Source organism: Gorilla gorilla, chromosome 2, assembly GCF_029281585.2.
Source record: "Gorilla gorilla gorilla isolate KB3781 chromosome 2, NHGRI_mGorGor1-v2.1_pri, whole genome shotgun sequence".
In the NCBI taxonomy this organism is placed as follows: domain Eukaryota; kingdom Metazoa; phylum Chordata; class Mammalia; order Primates; family Hominidae; genus Gorilla; species Gorilla gorilla.
The window spans coordinates 163,839,395-163,853,187 of record NC_086017.1 but is presented as its reverse complement, the minus strand read 5'-3'; the positions used below and the strand labels follow the sequence as shown (position 1 = coordinate 163,853,187).

Here is a 13,793-nt window from a genome sequence, read left to right as displayed (position 1 = left end):
AATAAATAAAGTAAGTTTCCAGTGGGCTGGAATAAACATGTGAGGTAAGAAAATTAGCTATAGCCAGTGCAGTTCTCCAAGTTTTGTAAACAGATAATAAGAAGTTGGGCCATAGTTGGAGGGGAACACAGGCAAGGTTTCACTAGATTAGGAAAGACACCAACAGGGAAACTACACAAACACACACACTATGAGTTATATATACAAATATATATTAAATACACACACACACACAGGTACACACTTACTTATTAGGCTAGTGCAAAAGTAATTGCGGTTTCAGACCGTGAATTTTAAATCATTATAACTAGGCTCAAACACATCTTTATTAATCAAAATAGGAACCATTATAATCAACAAATTTTTGCCAGTGAGAAATAAGTTTGTTTATTCCTGTAGCTAACAATCTATGGTTCAGGATTAAATGAACCCTTGGAAAGCATTTTCTGCATCCTGCTGGTTGTGGAAGCATTTTCCCTGCAAAAAGTTGTGCTGTCGAGATGCTTAAAGAAGTGGTGATCAGTAGGTGAGAGATCAGGCAAATATGGCAGATGAGGCAAAACTTCGTTCAACTTTTGAAGCATTAGTTTTGCAACATGCGGTTGGGAGAAGAATTGGACCCTTTCTGTTGACCAATGCCAGCTGCAGGCATTGCAGTTTTCAGTGCATCTCATCTATTTGCTGAGCATACTTCTCAGATGTAATGGTTTTGCCAGGATTCAGAAAGCTGTAGTGGATCGTAGTGGCAGCAGACCACCCAACCGTGATCATGACCTTTTTTTGTGGTGCAAATTTGGCTTTTGGAAGTGCTTTGGAGTGTCTTCTCAGTCCAACCACTGAGCTGGTCATTGCCCATTGTCATATAAAATCTACTTTTCATCGTACTTCACAATCCAATCACGAGATAGTTCACCGTTGTGAAGAACAAGAGAAGACAAAACTTCAAAATGACTATTTTTTTTCTTCTCACTCAGCTCATGCAGCACCCATGTATGGAGCTTTTTCACCTTTCCAATTTGCTTCAAATGCCAAACAACCATAGGAAGGTCGACACTGAGTTCTTTGGCAACTTCTCGTGTAGTTGTAAGAGGATCAGCTTCAAATATTGCTCTCAATTGGTCGTTGTCAACTTCTGATGGCCCGCCACTATGCTCCTTATCTTCAAGGCTATTGTCTCCTTTGCAAAACTTCTTGAACCGCCATTGAACTAAGAGTTGGTTAGCAGTTCCCAGGCCAAATGCATTGTTATGTTGCCAGTTGTCCCCACTGCTTTAAGACCCATTTTGAACTCAAATAGGAAAATCGCTCAAATTTGCTTTTTCTCCAACATCATTTCCATAGTCTAAAATAAACATAAAATAAGCAGCAAAAAAACATAAAGTAAGAAATGCCCGTTAAAATGATGCATAACATAACCACATTTATTTAAGAATGGATTCCAATATCAAACGGCAAATTCCAACAATGCAAAACCCAGAATTACTTTTGTACCAACCTAATATCTTCTTGGGCCAGTACTCCTGGGCTTAAGTCTTATCAGTTTTTTGTGCCAGGACAATCTGTATAACTTCTCTGTGCCTCCTTTATTCTGTCTGTAAAATATGGATAATGGAATAATAATGGAAAGTACTTATTGGAATTGTTGTAAGGATTAAATGAGTTAATGGGTGGAAAGAACATAGAACAGATACTGGTACACAATAAGCAATAAGTAAATGTTAGCTATCATTACAGCAAAAATAATCCATCTTAGAGAGCTTTTACAATTCACTTAGAAACCTCTTCTTTCAAGGCTGCTCAAGTGTGTAGGTGGAGAAGGATGCCAGCACTCATACAAATACGTCATTACCTCTATTCCTTAATAACGGACAGTACTCTTGGTGCCAAAAATACTTTGGACAGGCTGACAGAGCATTAAGCATTGATTTTCTGGCTTTCCTGTAGGTCTTTTTCCTCATAAGTTATTTCTTTTCCTCACAACTCTAGGTCCTCGGGTGTCTTTGTAATATAATTAGTCTGACATGCATTCTCTTTGACTCCTGGAAGTGTTACTTCTCAGTGGCATGGTGGGTATGACATCATTATCACAGAGGTACACGTGCTTCATTCTGGAGCTGGCCATTATTGATGGCACCTGCCCAGGACTTGATCTTTCTGCGATACATCTAAACTCATTTCTCATAAATGTTGGATACCTACTCTATAGAATATGAAGAAATTTAAAAATGTATGAAGAATTTTTAAGGACAAAATGCATAAAAGATGTTGTAGTAAAAATCAGAAAGCAAAAATTCATCCACACTATAATTTCAACTCTGAAAATGTATGCATATATTTATTCATGTTCTGCTTAAAAACACAGACTGGAAGAAAAAACACCGACAACTTAAACTTATATATATCTGAATGGTATGGTTTAATTTTCTCTATTCTTTTTCAAATATTTACAGAGGTCTTTTGTTACTTTACAATTAAAGAAAAAGTTTTATTTTGTAGGCTGGATATTCAGAAAAGTTACTGACATTCAAAACCATCCTCCTTTGTATTGTTCCCAGGCAACGTTGTAGCCAACTTCCATGCTCTCAGAGCAAAGCTTTTGTGAAAGCCCATTCTGAAAAGTTCCCATGGCAATCCAAATCCTAAGCCATTTAAAAAGAAAAGTATTACCCATTTCTTCTGGTCTTACTTAAAGTGACTATATTTTTTGGTTTTGACATTCTTTCATACAACAAATATTTGTGTGCCTATAATGTGCCAGTCTTTATTCCCTGCAAATAAAGCAGGGAACAGTACAGGCATTAATTGCTGTCTTCACAGAGCATTACACCACAGGATATATTTAACTCTTAATTTTCTTATAATAGAATATTTGTCATTTAACTAAGGATGGACACTGTGATATAGAGGAACACTCCTTCATCTCTATCACCTAGTACATACACCTCACAGCCCTGTCTATGCCACCATCATTCTCCCTCTAGTTGACCCTGTCATTTCTGTCCAATGACCACCTATCTCTGGGGTTCTCTGTCAGGGTTTCTGTTGACTCTTATTGCACAACTGGTTGTTCTAGTGTGGGGAGTATCTAGTGATCAAGAAAGAAAAAGATAAAATAACTATCAAATGTCAAGCTTATTATTTCATGTAATCCTTACAGTTTCATGGAACAGGCAATATTAACTGCCTCTTATAGATGAGGAAACTGGTTTAGTGAGCTGAACATTCAGTGAGCTCTTTCCATCCTTCATTTATTTATTTTTCTATTAATTGACTCAACACATATTTGTAGAGTACCTAGGTGCTAGGGATAAAATGAGGAGTGAAAATAGATCATAAGCTCAAACATGGGAAGATAGGGTAAAGAATTTTGTGAAGAGAATAGAGAGGCAGACAAGTTCTGCCTGAGGAGTCTGAGGGCTCCTCCAGGGAACCCTACCTATGGGGCAGGGAGAGAAAGAACAAGAAGCTCACAGGGCTCAGAAAAGGGAAATTTCCAGGATATTCTTTGCCTCCTCATTTTTTCTCAGTATCCTGCCTCTAAAGTTAGTCACCATCCTAACTCTGATTTTTATTTTTAAACAATTCTTTGGCATAATTTTATTTAGCTACAATAAAATTCATTCATTTTAATTAGTGAATGAGTTTTAATGGATGAGTTTTGGCAAATGTATATACCCACGTAACCAAGCCCCCAGTCAAAATATAGAACATTTCCATCAGCCCAGAAAGTTTTCTACTGCCGTTGACGTTCCTCAGCCCCTAAACACTCACTGACTTAACGTCTGTCACTCTAGACAGATTTTGCAAGGCTTCCAGCCAGCCCCCAGGTGGATACCTATCCATGGTGACTGTAATGTCTCATTGTCTGTGACTTTGCCCCGATTCTTGGCCACTCACTCAGTTTCTTGGAAAAAGTACAATCATTAAAATCAATGGCACTATTTCTGGCATTGTAAAGCTACAGAAGTCACTTTCCACAAGTACCCACAGAACCCATTATCCTACAGGTGGAGACTTCTTAGAGGCTGAGCCAAGACTGAGCCTGGCTCCACAACCCTAGCTTCTGGGAATGTGGCTGAGCTGATTAAGGAGGTCTTCTCCCTTTTGTTTCTAGGAATGATAGTCACAATTGCCCAAATAAGAACTCTCATATGTTTGAAATTATGTTGAATGCTGAGTGCTGAGGTTGTTTAACTTTCTTGTAAGAATCATGATAAAAAATTTATAAGCGTTTTAGTATTCAAAAAATTGATCTACTCAATGATTTTCTGTCCTGGAGTATCACTCACAGTCCTAGAGGTCTTAATATATTGGTAATTGTTACAGAAGAAACATCTGCTAATTAATAGGCAAGTGTGTATGTTTACCTACTGAGACATAACAGTGGAGATATCAGATATTCTTACCATAAGGTCCTCTGCTAGGAAATACTTCAAATTCATATACCTGCCTTCTCTAATATTTTCTTTATGGGAAGTACATGGGATACCCTTGTATCTTCTGAGACAAAGAAGGGGGAATTATTAGAATTCACCAGATTACCTTACTTCTATTCAGTCTCCAAACCTATACTCCTTTATGGAATTAACACTTACAAGGAACACAAGCTAAAAAGAAAAAGAAATCTGGAGATTTTTTTGGTTTGTTCAGTTAGTAATGCTGATAATATAAAATTTTATCAGTTCCAGGAAGCAGTTCTTTCCCTTATTGTTTTTTCAATCTATATAAGAGTAGATCCTTTCTACTAACTTTTAGAGCTGTAATATTCGTTCTTCTGGTATAGAAAACTGCAATGAACCCTTATGCTTCAAAAATGCTTAGAGCTTTAAGAATTGTCAAATCCCAGGCAATCTTTGTAAGCCTATATTCTGAGCTCAAAATTGAAATGAGCAGAGAGTTAGGATGTTAGCACCATGTATCTAGTAGATTTACAAGAAGACCAAAGCCCTCTATTTCCAGCCCAACCTTAAAAAAAAAAAGAAAAAGAAAAAAACACCCTATTTCTCTCTAAGAGTATTACAAGTACATCTGGAAAAAGCAAAATGAGACAAAAGAGGAGGAGACAGAGATGCAATCAAAGAAATCTCCAGTATTCTGGATTCCACATGCCTCTTCTAAACCAGTCCTAGAATCTATGGGATATTAAGAGTTTTGTTATTCCAGGCAGAAGGCAGCATTCCTTGACAGCTCCAGGTAAATTCCTAAGGCTTCCCATTTGAAATTTAGTTCTATTTCTTTTTCCTCCCATAATATTCTTTACTCTTTATTTACTATGACAATGAATATGGAATTGCCAATGTGTTCTAATTAATGACATGTTTCCAATGGGAGCCCGGTTATCTGTCTTTATCGCTCCTCTTTGCTTCTCTCTGGAATTCTGATTCTTGCTTTACTCTTTCTTAGGCCACAGATAAGATGGATTTGGAAAGGCAAGTGGGGGAAAACAAATGGTAAATCGCATTTGAATACACTGCTAAGCCTTTGCAATTTGTCAGGATATAAGGAGCCAAACACTTTGAAGCAATGAAGTAACATCCTCATTTACTGTTGTGATCATCTTTAAGAAAGATCACATAGGGAAGCATAAAGACCACAGAGAAAGATACATGAGACCCTGTTTTATTCTTTGAGTATGTATTATTTATATTTATTTTCCTGTCTTTACTTTTTTTTTCTTTTTATAATCCACCTCAGACGGATGGAGAGACAGAGAGCGAGAGAGAGAGAGAAAGCGGGGGGCGGGGGGTGGAGAGAGAGAGAGAGAGATAAGATGACATCTTATTAGGGAAGACTGGAGGATCTTTTTAGGAAGAATGTATTAGTTTGCTCAGCCTGCCATAACAAAATACTATAGTCTGGGTGGCTTAAACAACAGAAATTTATTTTGTTACTCTTCTGGAGGCTACGAGTCCAAGATCAAGATGTTGACAGGGTTGGTTTCTTCTGAGTCCTGTCTTCTTGGCTTGCAGATGGCCAGCTTCTCACTGTAGCCTCACGTGGTCTTTCTTCTGTGTGCATGCATCTCTTGTGTCTCTTTGTATGTCCAAATTTTCTTTTTTCATAAGGACATCAGTCAGATTAGATTCAGGCCCTCCCCATTGGCCTCTTTAAAGGCCCTATTTTCAAGTACAGTTACATGTTGAAGTATTGGGAGTTGGGACTTCACATATTAATTTTAAGAAGGACACAATTCAGTCCATAGCAAAAGGTATAATGCCTTTGTTAGAGAAGACAAGAATATGCAGTGATGGTGGTGATAGGAAAAAAATGGATTACAGACAATTTTCTAATGTAGATTAAGATAATTTAATGATTGATCTGACATGGAAGGTGAGGTACAGGAAGAGTTGAGAATGCCTCCAAGTTTTCTAGCTCAGGCAGCTAGATATACAGCTGTAAAATTAACTAGAATTTAAAAAATACTGGACAAAAGACAGGTTTGGGAGTAAATCAGGATATTTATTAATTCACCACATATGTAGCAAGTTTTGACTACATCTCTAGCATTTCTCTAGAAAAAAAATCTTCCCCGAACATCATCAAGTTTACACTCAAGAGTTCTCTGAACATGTAACACTTGTATCTAATAGATACATGTAACACAGTATCTATTAGATACTGAAAAGATTGGAAACCATAAAGTAGGGACGTTCAGTAAGCAGTTAAACATATAAACCCAAAACTCAGGAATTGGGTCAGCGATGCAGATATTAATTTGGCAGTAAGAGTATATCCACCACTAAAGCCATAAGTCTGAGTGAGTTCACCTGAGAAGCATGAATACTGAGAACCAGTCTCTGAATCAGGCAAACACATGTGGGTTATAAAGAAGAGGAAAGACTAGTAAAGGAGATGGAAAAACAAATCAGCCAGCAAAGCAGGAGGAAAACAAATTACTTCAGTTTTGACTATGTCCAGCTGAGATTGCCTGTAGAATTGTCATATATATATAAATTACATTCTGTAATGCTAATTTGAAGGTGTATATATATATATATATATATATATATGTCAGATTAGATTCTGACTATATATATATTTGAAGGTATATATATATAATTAGCATTACAGAATGTAATTTTTACATGCACACTTTATGTGTTCAGGTCTTACCAGTAACTCTAATGAGTCTAAACTTAGAAGTTCTAAGGAAAGGACTTTACGCATTATCTACACTAATCTATAAGCAACAGGAAGCAGCGCAAGTCCTTCAGGAGCCTGTTCTCTTTCCCAGACCTCTTTCCCAGACGTTTCTCTGCCTCTGGCAACCTTGTTTAAAGTACTCATTTGCTAAGCACAGACTGTGCAAGGGTAAACTGGAGCTGACCAGCCCTCATGGGCACCGACCTTAAACACCTTGTGCAGTATTGACATAACTCCCACTGGCTTTTGCTTGTCCATCTAAATTTCCCTTGTTTCCCATTAATCTCATTGAGACTCCCCACACTGCACTAAGAATCTCTTTCTTCCACATTTAAAGCCTTTAATTACTCCCCCAGACATCCCTTCCCAGTTTGGCAGTGCAAAAGCAGACTTTAGGGAAAGATTTCCTAGAATTAAACAAATAGATTACATCACTGTTTCCTGTTCTTTTCAGAATTAGGGCAAAATTATGTCTTTGTCGTGTTAGTCCATGTGAGGTCGGGCCAAAGAGGAGGTTGGCAATTATTCCTTGGGGGGAATGCTAAGTGGTCCTTCATCAGCAGTCACAGCTGACAATGATAATTTTCAGAAAAACAAAAATGAAATCTCTGTGGCTCCTATGATAAGACCTTCATTTCCTTTCAGATATTGTTCTCCTTTCACCATTACCACATTCATGCTGCTAGTGAAGTGCAGCACTAATGTGTCCTTGTCAGTTTTCTCCCCAGTCGTTCCCATTTTTAAGGTCGTCGTTCCCATTTTGTTTTTAAGCATGATCTACCTTTTGATGAGTAATCTTCTTTTCCAAATTCCTCCCAAATTTTGCTTTTCTCAAACCACACGCACAAAAAATGAGTTTCTTTAAAAATACGTACATAAGTGTAATTTTGGCTTTTTTTTTTAAACTTCCTCTTAATGATAACGTTATCACACACTCTCCACTTCCTAATGAGGCCAAAATTTGGAGGGGGGTTTACATTTTTGAAGCCTATTCTAAATGAGTGGCACATTATAAATTAAATACAGACAAAGTCAACATAAATTTAGTCAGACAGATGAGGGAGAAAAGCCGAAACTCTGATTTACTTCTCTTCTCTACCATTTTCTCTTAATTCCCTGGTTGTTTCATTTTGCTTGTTTGGTTGATTGTTTGGTTCCCCACCCCTTTCTTTTTTTCTCTCAAGTGTCTCACCTCAACTTGGGCACAGACTGAAGACAAACCACAACCCTCACCCATGGTGCAGGCCCAAGTCCAGAATGCACAAAATAGTCCTGGTCTCTCTTAATGTGGTAAGGTAGGGGCAGTGGGCTAAGCAAAACAAAGCCAGGGGTGGATACTCAAGGTCCCATTGAGTCAGGGAAATAAGGTACCTGGGAGAGCGCGTCATTCAGCAAGAACGTATTCTGATGTCTCCAGGGCCAAGAATGTGGCATAAATGAGCAAAGCCTAACAAAAGTGAGTGTGGGTCACTGCAGAGAATATACCCCGTGTGGACAGAGCTGACAGTATATATCTGCAGCCAAATATTGCCATTTAGAACTATGGGGTTAGTGCTGTCCGATTTCTAATTATTATTTTGAGAGAACCAAAAACAAGAATTTTTTTGTACGTGTGTAAAATAACCCAGTTTTGTAGTCAGTTAATTTTTCTTTAACATCATCATCTTAGAGACCACCAGTTTGAAACCTCTAGTTTTGCATTAAGAAAACAGCATTCCAGATGTCTGCCCATTAGCAATATGCTGATTAGCAGGCAGAGCTCAGATCAATGTATAAATCCTATTTCTCTTGAATATTCCTTAGCTGTTATTGGAATGAGTTTCCCAATTTATCAAATTTTGGAAAAGAAGATACAGAAAGCAATAACGCTTTTTAAAAAGAGAGATTAAAAAGGAAAAATAACAGTATTTTCCCTCCTTCACGTATTGTTTTGATATATGCTTCCTGGTTTTTTTCATTCTATGTCTTTTCAGAAAATAAAGAGATACACCCCTAGAGAGATAATTAATCCATTTTGAGGGCCTGCCATGTGCCAATCAACTTCTTTAGGACTTTTGGTAGGTTTTGCCTTTTAATCTTATTTAAGAAATTGGAGAGTAAAGTAGATAAACAGTAAATAAAATGAGATCAAAAATGTAATGTGAAACTTTACACAAAAATTTGAAAATAATTAAAGAATAACTAAAAAAATGATGTGTGACTTTAATTTCTTAAATATGTTGTAGGGCAAATATTAGGATGTAGGACAACTCTAAACTTGCATAGGATTATTTTAAAGTTATCTCTGATGATAAAGGTAAGAACTTCCAGCTTTACTTGAGGAACGGAAGGCACTTCTCAAGACATATAAGGTTAAGATTTTTTAAATTGCATATTTGAATACAGCTTTACTTAGAAACAGGCTGAGACTGAATGAATACAGATAACTAAAGGCTAAATTTTCTGTGTTAAAATGAGCACACTAGGAGAAAAGTAGAGTGTCTTGCCAGCCCAGAGCTAGTATATTTGGTACTTGTCATTTACTCCTTTTTGCCTTCATTCATTCGACACATATTTATTATATTCAGCACGGTTCAAAATACAGAGTGATATAGCAAATATTGAAAAAGCCACAGAAGATCCTTGCCTTCATAGAGTTTATATTCCATGAAGAAGAGACAGACAAGAAAAAAACAAATAAATAAATGGTGTAATTTCCAATAATGCTAAGCACTAAGAAGAAAATAAAGCAGAGTATTAAGAAAGAGAGCAGTAATGGGGGGAGGGAGATGTTTTAGATCATTTACGTCAGAATCAGTAAAATCGAGAAGAGGAGACATGAGAAAAGAGAAATACAGAACTGGAAGTGCAAAGTACTGGAATTAGAATGAGCTTAATTAAGTTCAAGGGACAGAAAGAAGGTCTATGAGGCTGGAGGGTATAGCTCACTGCAACCTCTGCCTCCCGGGTTCAAGCGATTCTCCTGCCAGTAACACATTACAGACTCCCAGAAACCTTCAAGGGAAGAGTCTCACTTCAGCTGTTTTGTGCAAAGAAATGAGTTTGACTATATAAATACTGGCCAGAGCTGGAAGAATGCCCAAATCTTACTTGTAAAATACTACTCAGCCCATTAAACAACCAATGTGAACATGGCCCTAAAGACATGGTTGGACCCGAACAGAGACAGTCCTCACCAAAGACAGCAATTATCACTGTGGATACCTGTAAGACTGTGCACTGCTGTCATTTATCTGTTCATCTTACTTTCCAGTCTTTGGTTGATTTTTGCCCTTTAATATAACCTCTTTAGTGTTTGTACACATTGTTGGTGGGAGTATGTAGATATATGCATCAAGAATGATAAAATAATTTTACTTCTACGAAATTATCTTAAGGAAGTAATCAGAGGTGCTATAATAAGATAAACAGATAAAGAAAGGATAAATGCCCACCAGTAGTACATGGGTTAGGTGCATTACGAACACTCTTACAGTCATTCAATATCATGTTCTGAGAAAATACTTAAAAACAGCAAAAAATTCCACAACGTAATTTTAAGTAAAAACATAGGCTACAAAATACTATGTACAATATGAGCCTGGTGTTGAAAGTATGTACGTTTATATGTACATATTTTATTTCAATTACATATTTTAATATATTAGAGTGTTAATAGTGGTTCTCTCTTGATTGTAAGTTGAACTGTCAATTTTTCTTTCTCCTTGATTATTTTATGAAGTTTTGATAATGCACATAATTTAGTTTTATAAATTTAAAATAACTCTATCAAATATACTAACACTTCCCTTGAAAGCTTTGCATCTTCTAGCTTACCCGGCAGGGTTCTGGGAGGCCACCAAGCCCAAGAGAACAGTGAGAGTTCTGAAGTATAATCCAGACCCTCCAAAGGCTATATGTTACAAAAGGGTCATGAATACAATGTTCCCATGGCTCATGTACCTTAGAAAAAAAGAAGAAAAATCAGCTGCAACCCACTCCTACTTTGTAATTCCAACCATTTCATTTTACCTTTTTTTTTTACTTTCTTAATTTTTAAAACTTTTGTGCATTTGGCAAAGATATGCTTTTCCCACTAGAATGTAAGCTCCACAGAGCAGACAAAAGTCTGTTTTGTTCATGCTGTATCCCAGTGTCTGGCATATACTAAAAACTGGGTAACTATTTGCTGAATAAATACATTAAAGCAAAATGCATTAATATGAATCTAAGTCCTATCAGTGGAGACTTAGAGAAAAACATGGCACAACAGCATAACAGGTGTGGGTGCATTCAGGTCAATGTTCAGTAAAAATGAATGTATAATGTTTAGGAGAACTGAATTAAACTTTTTTGTAAGGGTATACTGTCCTACAGATGTAGCTAGAAAGTGGCTTTTTGCTCCAACAGTATTTTAGAAGCTACTCATTTCTCATATGAGTGGCTTTAGACAGAGGTATCTTCTCAGCCACAAGCAAAAAAAGATTAAGGCCTATGGGAAAAAATTGATATTCATAGACTAGTATTGCTGCTGTTATCCACGAAGGCATAGAATGAAAAGGGAGCACCTCATAGAAAAGAAAGAGAAGTAAAATAAATGACACTATGCAAATTGCAAAAATTCTGTAATTATTTCTTCTACGCTATTCAAATTCAAAAATTATAAATTCAGGGAACATGCCACAAAGCCCTGTGGTATTTTATACAACCTAAATAAGTATCAAGGATGTTAAAAATGTTAATATCTTTTGATGTAGTGATTCCACTTCAAGGATATAAACTAAGGAAAAGTAATTAATGCAGACAAGGATTTGTGTACAAAGTTGAACCCTAATTTGAAAAATAAATTTTATTTTATACATAAATCATAGGCAACTAGTGCTAAACTGGGCCTTAGCTGTATTGTTTCTCCAGAGAAAAATAATCAATAAGTTGGAGAAAGGAGGGAGGGAGACAGAGAGAGAAGAGAGAGAGAGAGGAGAGAGAGAGAGAGGAGAGAGAGATTATTTAAGGAATTGGCTAATGCAATTGTGGAGGCTAAATCCATATTCTTCAGGGTAGACCAGCAGGCTGGAGACCCAGAGATGAGTTGATATTGCCACTTGAGACCAAAGACAGACTGCAGGAGCCAAGCATGGTGGCTCACACCTGTAATCCTAGCACTTTAGGAGGCCGAGGCAGGCAAATTGCTTGAGCCCAGGAGTTTGAGACCAGCCTGGGCAACATAGCAAGACCCCATATCCAAAAAAAAAAAAAAAAGAAAGAAAGAATAAAAAGACAGACTGCAGGTAGAGTTCACTCTTCTAGGGAAGTCAGTCTTTATTTATTTTTTTTCCAGTAAGGCCTTCAACTGATTGAATGAGTTGAATGAGGCCTACCTGTATTATGGAGGGTTATCTGCTTTACTCAAAGTCAACTGATTTATATAATCTCATCCAAAAGACACCTTCAAAGCAACATCAGGATGTGTTTGGCAAAACATATGGGTCCCCTGGCCTAGCCAAGCTGATAGATAAAATTAATCATCACATCAGCAAATATGCACATTTGGAAAGACTCTCAGAGAAGTGAATTTCCCAAGCTGGATGACAAATAAACCATTGACATCTTTCCTTAGTGTTAATATAAACTTTTTCCTGAAGTCTATAAAAGGGCCTTCAGAGTCATAAAGCCAGAAAATATCAGACAATACCTTCTCTTCCTTTATTTTAAAACATAGAAAGCCTTGTTCTGAAAGTAGGTAATTCATATAGATAATCTTATTCACTTTGCATCCCAGAAGCTCTTAGCACAATGCTTTCCATATTGTAGGCCTCCACCACCACCTGGAGCAATTAAAATCAGCCTTGTTCTTTTTTTTTTTTTTCCTTTTGATGTTGTAACCACAGGAAAGCATAAGCCTTGTTCTTAATGAGCTCAATCAGAAAGAGGTCATGTTGCACAACCTAATTTATCTTCATTCTCCTCTTCTAAAATATAACAGGATTTACAAATTATCTCTAAGATCATGTAAATGACAACTACACTAAGAACATGGGAGTTCAGAGGAGAGAGAAGGCAAGGAAGGCTCTTCATGAAGTAAGTGAGATTTGAAGGAGGAGTAGGATGCATATAGTCAGAGAGGAATGTGGAGTATTACAGTGAAAGTAAATAGTACATAAAATGAAAGAGGTGGATATGTGCTGAACAGGCAGTGGGTTGAGCAGGAAGTTTTTAAGGGAAGCTATGAGAGATGTGACTGGAGAAGTACCTGATAAACTTGAAAACAATATAAATAGTTTGCTTTTTAAAAGGATGGGGAATTATTGAGAGTTCTGATTTGGGGAATAACACGATTAAAGTGGGATTTTATGGACAGGAAAAAATATTCTTGCCATACTAATGTATCCTCTTTAAACTAATCAATTTAATTTTTTCTTATGTCTCCCATGCCCCTGACTGTTTTTGTAATCACAGACAGAATAACCCAATTTCATGTACAAATTATACGATACTAAGCTGCAAATCTATGCACTACCAAAAGCTAATTTAGAAGTAATTTTACCATACAAATTATTTCAATGTAGTTGTCACAACTAATATCTGTTATTGCATTTATAAACGATCACTTGTCAGAGGAAAGATTTAAACAGGAAAATGTGAGCTGCAGAGAACCACATTAAAATGAACTA

General features: G+C 36.8%; 1 long non-coding RNA gene across 1 annotated transcript in view; it reads right to left on the bottom strand.

Moving 5' to 3' along the window:
* Positions 1 to 316: 316 nt before the first annotated feature.
* Positions 317 to 13,793, bottom strand: part of LOC109026201 (uncharacterized) — a 28,992-nt gene continuing 15,515 nt past the window's right edge. The window contains exons 3-4 of the long non-coding RNA XR_002005163.4: positions 1,496 to 1,592; positions 317 to 1,342 (exon numbers count right to left, since the gene is read on the bottom strand). This is a non-coding gene — a long non-coding RNA (uncharacterized lncRNA). The remainder of the gene's footprint in view (positions 1,343 to 1,495; positions 1,593 to 13,793) is intronic.